Source organism: Cupressus sempervirens, chromosome 1 (genome assembly GCF_028749045.1).
Source record: "Cupressus sempervirens isolate cs-2001-9-10 chromosome 1, ASM2874904v1, whole genome shotgun sequence".
Lineage (NCBI taxonomy): Eukaryota > Viridiplantae > Streptophyta > Pinopsida > Cupressales > Cupressaceae > Cupressus > Cupressus sempervirens.
Genome location: NC_143118.1, coordinates 275,265,233 through 275,274,633, shown reverse-complemented (window position 1 = coordinate 275,274,633; position 9,401 = coordinate 275,265,233). Strand labels below are relative to the sequence as shown.

At 33.8% G+C, this 9,401-nt stretch overlaps 1 pseudogene; it reads left to right on the top strand.

Annotated features, from left to right (window-relative positions):
* The first annotated feature begins 6,651 nt into the window (after positions 1-6,651).
* Positions 6,652-9,043, top strand: LOC149577185 (putative 12-oxophytodienoate reductase 11 pseudogene; annotated as a pseudogene).
* The last annotated feature ends 358 nt before the right edge of the window (positions 9,044-9,401 follow it).

Here is a 9,401-nt window from a genome sequence, read left to right as displayed (position 1 = left end):
GGGTTCAAAGATTTTGATTTATGAAGTGGATTTCAAGGCTTTCGCATTCAAATTGACCCCAACTATAGCAAAAGCACTTGACCCAGTTGGAGCATAGTCAAAAATCCCTCTAAAGGTGCCTCTAATTCATGACATTAGGCCATTTTATCAATATTCAATTCAAGAGCTTGGAACCTTAGAAATGAACTAGGAATTCAATTAATTATGTGTGGATGGTTCTTTAAAACCCAAGCATATACATTTGGAGATGAAGGATTTGACACACATTATGCATATGTCATGAGATTTATAAGGGAAATAAGTCAAATATATCTTGAGCATAGTTCATGAAATGCATTTGTGGTTGGATCACCCTTTCTAGATCACAAAGAAGATGATACACAGGATTACTGGGCTGCCAATGTTAAGCAAGGAAAAAAGTACAAAAACCCCAATTTTTTGGTTAACAGTTTATCTTCCTTTATATATTGGTTTATACCTTGACTCTTTACTTTTCTAGAGGCTTATGGAATAAACAAATGTCAACAATAGAATGGGTCAGTGTAGTAATCTATCAAAGAACCTTGAATTGAAAGGTACAACTCCCTTATGAGTGCAAGATATGCAATGAATTTGTCTTTCAGATTTTGGGGGTATGCTCTTAACTAGAGAGCAAAAGAGGAAAAAATCAAGTTGCTCAACACTTTAAAAAACCTAGGAAAAGAAGGGGGATTATCTCATGAGATGCAATCTATTCAAAATAGCAATGTATAGAAATGGAAACATGTAGGACCAACTACAACAATAGGAAGAAAGGAAAGATAGTGAAGTAATTCCTCAATTACAAAGTTAGTGAATGTTTTGACAATACTTGGATTATCTATTCCTTAGCTGCTCCGCACACTAGTTTCCATCTTCCTTATGCAATGAACTAAATTAAACACACAAACCACAATGAATAGAAGACATGCTTATGTTGAAAATAGTAAAGCATAGAATCTATTGAATGGAGGAAATAAAGCCAAGTTCATTCACATTCATCCAACTTTTAACATTAGCACATTTATTCCATAAACTCTGCTTAAACTAAATGAACAACAAAACTTAAAATGAACTTAGAGTCTCATACTGTAGTCCCAACTATAGGAGTTTTCCCAAAGTAAATTTTGCCAATCCTATTTACATTATAAAAGGTTACATTTATAGGCCTTCTCAAAATGGTTGATTACATTGGGTGATTTCTTAGTAAAGCATCTTTGAACATAATAAAATAAAAATAGGACAAAATCAAATCATTGTCTATTATAGAGATTAGAAAAATGCTAAGGATGGCTTACTAAAAGAAACAAACAAGAAGAATGATAGATGTTTGGTAAAGCATCAGAATCATCATGCCTTCTTAGAAGTAACTAATTTAGCCCTATATTCTTTCATAGCTTTGGTTACTTTATCCAGCTCTTTGACACATGGAATGAGGATATTATCAACTCATATCATCTAGTAGTCATGAATCTTTATAAGTTCATCAATTCTAGCCACCCTTGATTGGAACTTGTCCATTTCTCTCTTGATGACTATATTCGCTGCTGACAATTCCTAGATCTTGGCCACTTGGAAGTTGAGCAAGTCAATGGATTTGTCAAAAAATGCCAAGAACTTGGATTTCATTATTTTGATGTTCACCCATTAGTAGACACAAAGGACTATGTGTGCAAGATCTTCAAATATTGAAACAACTTGTCAATGATCTTTTGCACCAGGTCATGCACATCCTTGTGTTCATTTGTAGATCTCACAGAATTTTCTATGACAAACTCCAAGGATTGCTTCTAGTGTAATAATGACTCTTGGCCAATCTTTTGAGTAGAAAGGGCTAATTGCTCTATCAGCTTGTCTCCTACCTTCTATATGATTGTTTGATGATCTAAGGTAGCCTCTCTGAGCTTGTCAGAATCTAGTACCAAGCTTCTTAGATTCTCAACCAATGGGGGACCTTAGGCCTCAATCTGATCTACCCATGCTTGGCCTACTTGTCCAAATTGTCTTTCTTGTTATAGCTTGAGTAGTAAGTTATTATTCTCTTTGGCATTTTGGTTGAATTGATTGGAAGAAGCACTCCTAAGTGCAGACTTTATGTATTTGACCAGCTCTTTGTTGGAGGTCTTCAATATCTCCTTCTCTACTCTTAGCTCTTCCAACTTGTACACAATCTTCTCATTGGTTGACTTCCAAATATTCACCATGGAGTCATGAACTGGAATGCCAATATCCAATGTTCTAATTTGGAAGTCATCTTTTCAGAGCTTATGAAATCTTCCTTCTTTTTGAGGCTCTGCAATCTCAACTAGCATATGGTTAGTTGTTGAATATGTGGTGAGTGTTGTAATAGTCTTTTGCTTCTTTTCTTTCTTTGATGGCTAGTAGGAGGTGACTTTGTGATCAAGTCCTTTGATAGGGCTGCATCCTTGAATCTCCTCGAGCCAAGACTTTGTAGAGAGCACATTGATAGTGGATTATAATGCAGATGGATCAAACAACTTCCTTGGAATCAACAGAGTTGGCTTGCTCTAGGAAGAAACCAGGAAGGCAACTACCTTGGTTACTAAAAGGGCCAATGTATCCCCTTATTGTGATGCTTCCTATTCTTGGCCATCTATGGGATTAGTACTTCCATCCAAATTGATGACTTGAATAGGGGACAATGGCTTAACAACTAATTTCTATTGTTCCTTCCCCTTATCCTTGTAATCTTCCTTCTCTCTAGTCTTCCCAATGTTTGGAAGAGGGTCAACTCCCAAATGGTAAGAAGACACTACCTCTCGACCGCGTGGTTACCTAGTCAGGCTTCCACTCCCACCGTGTAGGGAAGATAATGAACGATCCTCATATGGAAAATCAAACATAAAACATACCTAGGCAAGGTACCCCTAATAGTCAAAACTACCTCAAAGGTAACACATGCTACTCAAGAAGATAAAATAGTCCAAAAGTAAGACCACTCAATCCAATACCAACACCTCATAACCAAACATCATTCACAAACCAAGTATAAACCAAATACCAAGATCATAAGATAAAGTCAACGAAAGATAATCACGTCAAGTCAAAAAACCACATGTCAAAAGTACATCATCCATAAATCACCAATCATCCTCAATGAAAGTAATAACCACAATAAACACATCCAACAATAAGTACACCACCACAGGTACACAAATCTACAGAGGAGACTCAGGCTATATACTAGGGAGTGTCATCACATGGCTACTTGAGTTACCCTGGACTGATCTCTTAATAGACCCCGGACCCTCAAGCGTTGAGTTACCCTGGACTGGTTACTCTGAACCCCAGACCCTTAACCTCACACATGTGGAAACCAAAAAGCCCCCTCAAGAAGACAAGGCACTCATCCCATTCCCATCCTTAGTCTATACAAGCACTCAAGGTATGGTTGGGTCAAATATCTCTAACTTATCTTTTTTAAGTGTGTTTCCCCCATAAATTTTACTTACTAGATTATCACTTATTACATAACTTGCATTAGGTTACCCTGGCACTGACCACTTTGGGTCCCAGACCCCTATACAAGCCACTCCCAAGTCACGTACCTAGACAACCTCTCCTAAGCACATAAAAACACAGTTGTGTCCCATACCACAACACCCATAAAGATCAAACTCGGTTCCTCAATAGGCAACCTGATAATAAGATGGTTCTCCCATCCAAGAACACATAAATGCTTCTAAAAGTAAACCTCATAAATATAATCTCCAATATGAATCACAAAACACATCATGACATCCAGCCACATAAATGGTATAAATAAAATCCGACAAAGCCTCTGGTGTACATCCTAGACTGGTCAACATCTAATTGACTCCAAAATTCAAAAGCATAGATAATACACGCAAAACAATATAGTACAGTTCATAGTTGGTTTTGATTTAAAAATTCATAATTGGGTTACAAGTAAAGATTTAGTTTTTCAAAGTTTGTGTTTACGTGACTAGTCTCATAGTTCAATTGTTTGATAATATACTTTTGAGTTAATCTAAGATTTCCATTTCTAGTTGAAAGTATGTTTAAATCAGATAAATCTCATAGTTTTACCCTTGCAAAAATATCTTGTTCCTATATCCAAATGAAACACACAATTACCCGTAATTGATTTCAAGTTATATCCCCAAAACAACTCAAGGGTAATAATTAAATTATTAATAACACTTATTGATCTATCGATATAATAATCTACGTTTTCATCAAAATTGGTATTATAATAATTTAATAAATCTTTAACCTTAATTTAAACAACTTCCTTTCTCAATTAAATCAAATTTTAATTAAACTAATTAATATTTTTCTTATAAATCTATATTATATTTATAAATAATTTATTTAATCGCAAAATTATTAATAAATGATAATATAAATTCAGTATTATTAAAAATTCAATATAATTTAAATTTAATAATTTAAAATTTTAATATAATTAAAATATAATAAAACTAAATTATAATTCAAATAAAATTAAAAACATATATTTAAAAAAAGACGTTATACCAGATGTAACACCCCGCTCAAGAACCCAAGACATGAAATAATATCATAATATTGTAAATCCAGTATCTCTAAAACTAATCAATGCATAAAATCAGCCTAAGGAATTTGACAATGATAACAGAAATGCGAACTAGGGGCAGGCACTACAATTACTACATATAGTTTGGAAAGTCCTAACATGAATCACAGGATCACCCTTATCATTGTATGTCTCATGACGAGGTATCTCTATATGTTGCGGTAAAACAACATGAAGCATGTCTAAGGAAAGGGGATTAGCAATGTTACATGTAGGGATCTTGTACTTAGATTTAGTGAATTGAGCCACTTTTTCTTGTAATGTGGTGACGGTTTGAACTAAGCTACTAATAGTAGGATCAGTAGATGCGGTAGGATTGGTAGATCTCAAGGTGTTAGAATTAGTAATTTATGATTGCACCAAACAAACACACCATTTTATACTAATTACTTCATACATTATACAACTTCATTACATTAGGTAGGGACTCTAGTTGTACACAACTCTTGTTTATGAAAGATTTTATAACATTCACACGATCATTTTAACTACTTGATACAAAAATAAGAGTGTTAGATAAAAACTTCATTACTCAAGAATTAAGAATTGAAAATTACATACTATATCAAAATTATCCACTAAACAATGTCATCCTCATCTTACACTATATTTAAACTCATATGGACCCATCAGAATCTTTCAAATTATATATATATATCAAAATTATCCACTAAACAATTTCAACCTCATCTTACACTATATGTAAACTTGTATGGATTCGTTAGAATCTTTCAAATTTACCAACAAACAAAATAGTTATTAAAAAATTGCAAATATTTCTTACCTATTACCATAATTATAAAGAATAGATGATATATATGGATTATATATATTAACAACCACGATTTAAAAAATTGCTTGCAAACCATGGGTGATCCCAATTATAAAGCCCCAATTCTCGGTATAATCCATATAAAATTATTATGCTAGAAAGTATGGGCATGTGACTGGAGTGACACTCTAGAAGGCTTGACTTGGTAAAAATTTAAATTTACACCCTTCCATTCCATACCCATTTAATATTTTCTCAAACTTTGTGCTGAGTACATCTTCCAACAACATGTTATTATGTGAGTGGTACGAACCAACAATAAGAAAACAACGTGCGGGACATAAAATCCCCTTTCAAACTGCGAAACACGTTCAATACCAGATATAAAAAGTCCAGTTCATACTGCTGCACGTGTGTTAAATACGAGATAGAAAAGACCCGGTTTCACACTGCCAGATGTATTTTATAGCTATTATTTTGGACTGTCACAAGCTGTTTACAGCTGTCCGGCTATGAACTAAAGTATTTTATTATTTATTTATTACTTTGGATGGTCCAATCTGGTTTATTCATTTGCGACTATAGATAATCCAATTAGAAGAAGTCATTGATATTACCGCCCCCAGAGTGCCCTAAAAAAAAATGCTCCATCTGCCAAAATAATGCCTGGCTGCAGTCAATTACATGACAAAATCTACAGAGAAATCCTAAATCTAAAGAGAATATTACAAAAATATTTTAGGTTTCAATATTTTATTCTTAAAGAGTTTAAGGTTTTGATATTTTATTGTCCAAGAGTTGTATTTAGATCTTGGATCAAATAGATTGCTTTGGTCTAATCGACATTACTGAAATATTTAATTTAACTGTTTTTAAATAAATTCAACAAGTTTATATAGCTTGACCTCGAAGAAAACACCACCTGTCTGATTAAGTGCTCATGCCATTCACAAATTCTTATTCTCAATATGTTGGATATACCTATGATAAGATACAATAATTAATTCAAATAAATCTAACCAGTATAGTTTTATATTGTAATTATTATTAATTTGGAATACCTATGATAAGATACAATAACTGATTCAAATAAATCTAACCAATATATTTTTATATTGTAATTATTATTAATTTGGAGCAAAGCAGTTTTGTGGGCTTCTATATATTTTACCAGGTTTTGTACAGTACACTGGAGTTTTTTAGGGTTTGCAGCTATTTCCTCTGAATTTCTTACAAGTTTCAGAGGATCATTAGAGAGCAGATGGGTGGTGGGCAAAGCGTGGAGATGGCAGAAAGAGAAGGGGAATACTTAGCTCTATCTGATGAGATTGAGAAAAGGCCCCTCCCACCAAGGAGAGGGGAAGTAAAGAGGAAGATCTTTGCTTCCATGGCTGAATCACTGGTTGAATTGCTAAGATCCCTCAAAGAGAGAGGACAACATTTGTGTGAACTGACATTTAATCAGATTATTCTGATCCTTTCTAAAATGGGTCTCTCCTCAAAGAGTGATTACAGGACTGCTTTGTAGGTGGGAGCTCAGAAGAAGTAATGCATATGGGTATTCAGGTTTTGGAAGATATCGTCTAAGTAGCAGATGGGTTTCTAAGGAGATTGTAATGGCAATCATTTTTTATGTGTATTCTTGTAAATTGTCGATTACTTAAACATTATAAATGGCAATCATTTTTTATGTGTATTCTTGTAAATTGCGATTACTTAAACATTATAGGCTAAGGTTTGATTTTTAGGTTAAAAGAGTCAGATAGTTAAAATTGACTTACTTTCCCAAACTTAATGTTATAATGTTATTGATTTACTTTTCCAAGCTTAATGTTCAAATATGACTGATTGTAGATTGTAGGCGCCATGAACAAGCACTTTTGAATACGAGAATTGTTTTGGATATCAGGGATTTCTCATACAATTTTGAAATGATATATAATTTTATTAAAAATATCCATTGTTCAGTGAGATTTCAGAGACATTTCCTTGTTAATTTTGTCTATGCTTAGACGTAATACGAGTGTGAAATGTCTCTAAATGCATAGAGATATTTTGTTTATACATCTACACATTAAACACAAATGCAGAATATGTATGAATAAAAATGTACATTGTCTTCTATTTTTACGCCAAGAGGCGTTCTTTACGCCAAGAGGCGTTCTTTACGCCGAGAGGCGTTCTATACAATGGCAGCACAAATGCCCAGCACGAGAATATGTCAAGATTCCTGTCAATAAAAAAGAATTGGGAGCAGTTACAAACTTCCAAATTAAATATTAAAAAAGAATTCTCGAAATAATAGCTGGCCGAAATAATAGGAAGCCAAATGGAGGCCGAAATAATAGGCCCGAAAAAGTAGGGCCCGAAAAAGTAGGACCCGAAAAAATAGGGCCCGAAAAAATAGGGGCGAAATAATTTCAATATTATTTTTTTTTTTGTTAAATATAATTTTGCATGCACATTCATGCTTTTTTTTTGCGGGGAGTGGGGGAATTTGAAACAAATTCGTGGAATGTGAAGAGACGTCTGTTGGGGGATATGAGGAGCCTCTCAGAAGTTATAAAACCAAGGCTCCTCATTTCATTTTCATTTTATGTTTTTGCAGGAAGGAAGAGGTGGAGGTTATTGGAGGATTAGATTGGAGTTTTTGAATAGGAGTAAATTGAAGTTTTGGAGTAACATTTTTGCAGGTGAGATTTCTATTTTTTATTTACATTTTCATTTAGATTTAGATGTAGATGTAAATTGAAATTCAAAATTAGTTATAATATTCTACTTTGATTTAGATTTCAATTTTAATTAATTTCAATTTGGTTGGCTCTCCTCCACAACAAACAGTGTATTGTGTATTTAATGGGTGCATTGGAATGCAGATTATCAGCCTAATGGCCAATCTCCAGTTTCCTCCACAAGCAAACCAATCTCTGGAAAGATCCCTCTTCCAAACCGAAAGGATGTGGCAGATTTCTTTCCTCCCCGGCCTCTGAAAACAGAGGAAATTCCCAATATAGTTGCTGATTTTCGAAATGCTGCCAGGAATGCAATAGATGCAGGTATATTTTTTTATTCTGATCTATCTTGGTTTGAAGAAGAGAATGTTCCTTTTGTTGACATAATTAGTCCTTTTACGAACAGGGTTTGATGGTGTTAAGATCCATGGGGCGCATGGGTACCTTGTGGACCAATTCATGAAGGATAGCATGAATGATCGAACAGATGGCTATGGCGAAACATTGAAGAATCGTTGCAGATTTGCACTTGAAGTTGTGGAAGCAGTGGTGGAGGAAATCGGAGCAGAGCATGTGGGAATTCGGCTTTCTCCATTTTCGGATCATGCAGAAGCGTATGACTCAAATCCAGAGGCACTGGGACTTCACATGGCAGAGGCTCTGAATAAATATAAGATATTGTACACTCATTTCTTTGAGCCCAAGATTGATAATTCGCAGACGACAATAGCGAGTGAAAAGAGCCTGATTCCCATAAGAACAGCATTCAAGGGAACATTTTTGGCTACAGGGGGTTATGATCGGGATGATGGTAACGAAGCTATTTCCAGTGGCAAGGCAGATTTGATTGCTTATGGCCGACTATTCTTGCTAACTGATATTTCTATTGTATATTCTCATGCCCAGCACGGGAAGTTTTAATCTATATAGTTTATTTTGTGCGTTTAGTGCACAAAATAAAGAATGCATATGCAATCAATTTTTTTATCAATCTTTATGATAGCTTTTTTTTTTAAATAGAAAATAAAAAATAGAAAATAGAAATTATTCTTTTATGTATGTAGAAAAAAATTAGAAAGATTTTATGTATGTAAAAAATTAAAAGAATTCTATATACATCTAGATTTTTTGAAAAGAATTCTATTTACATCTAGATATTTTGATTGAAATAACCATAATGTAAAAACAAAATATAAAATAGAAATGTCAATATATGTATGTAGAAAAAATTAGAAAGATTGCATGCATCTAAAAAAATTCTATTTACATCTAGATTTTT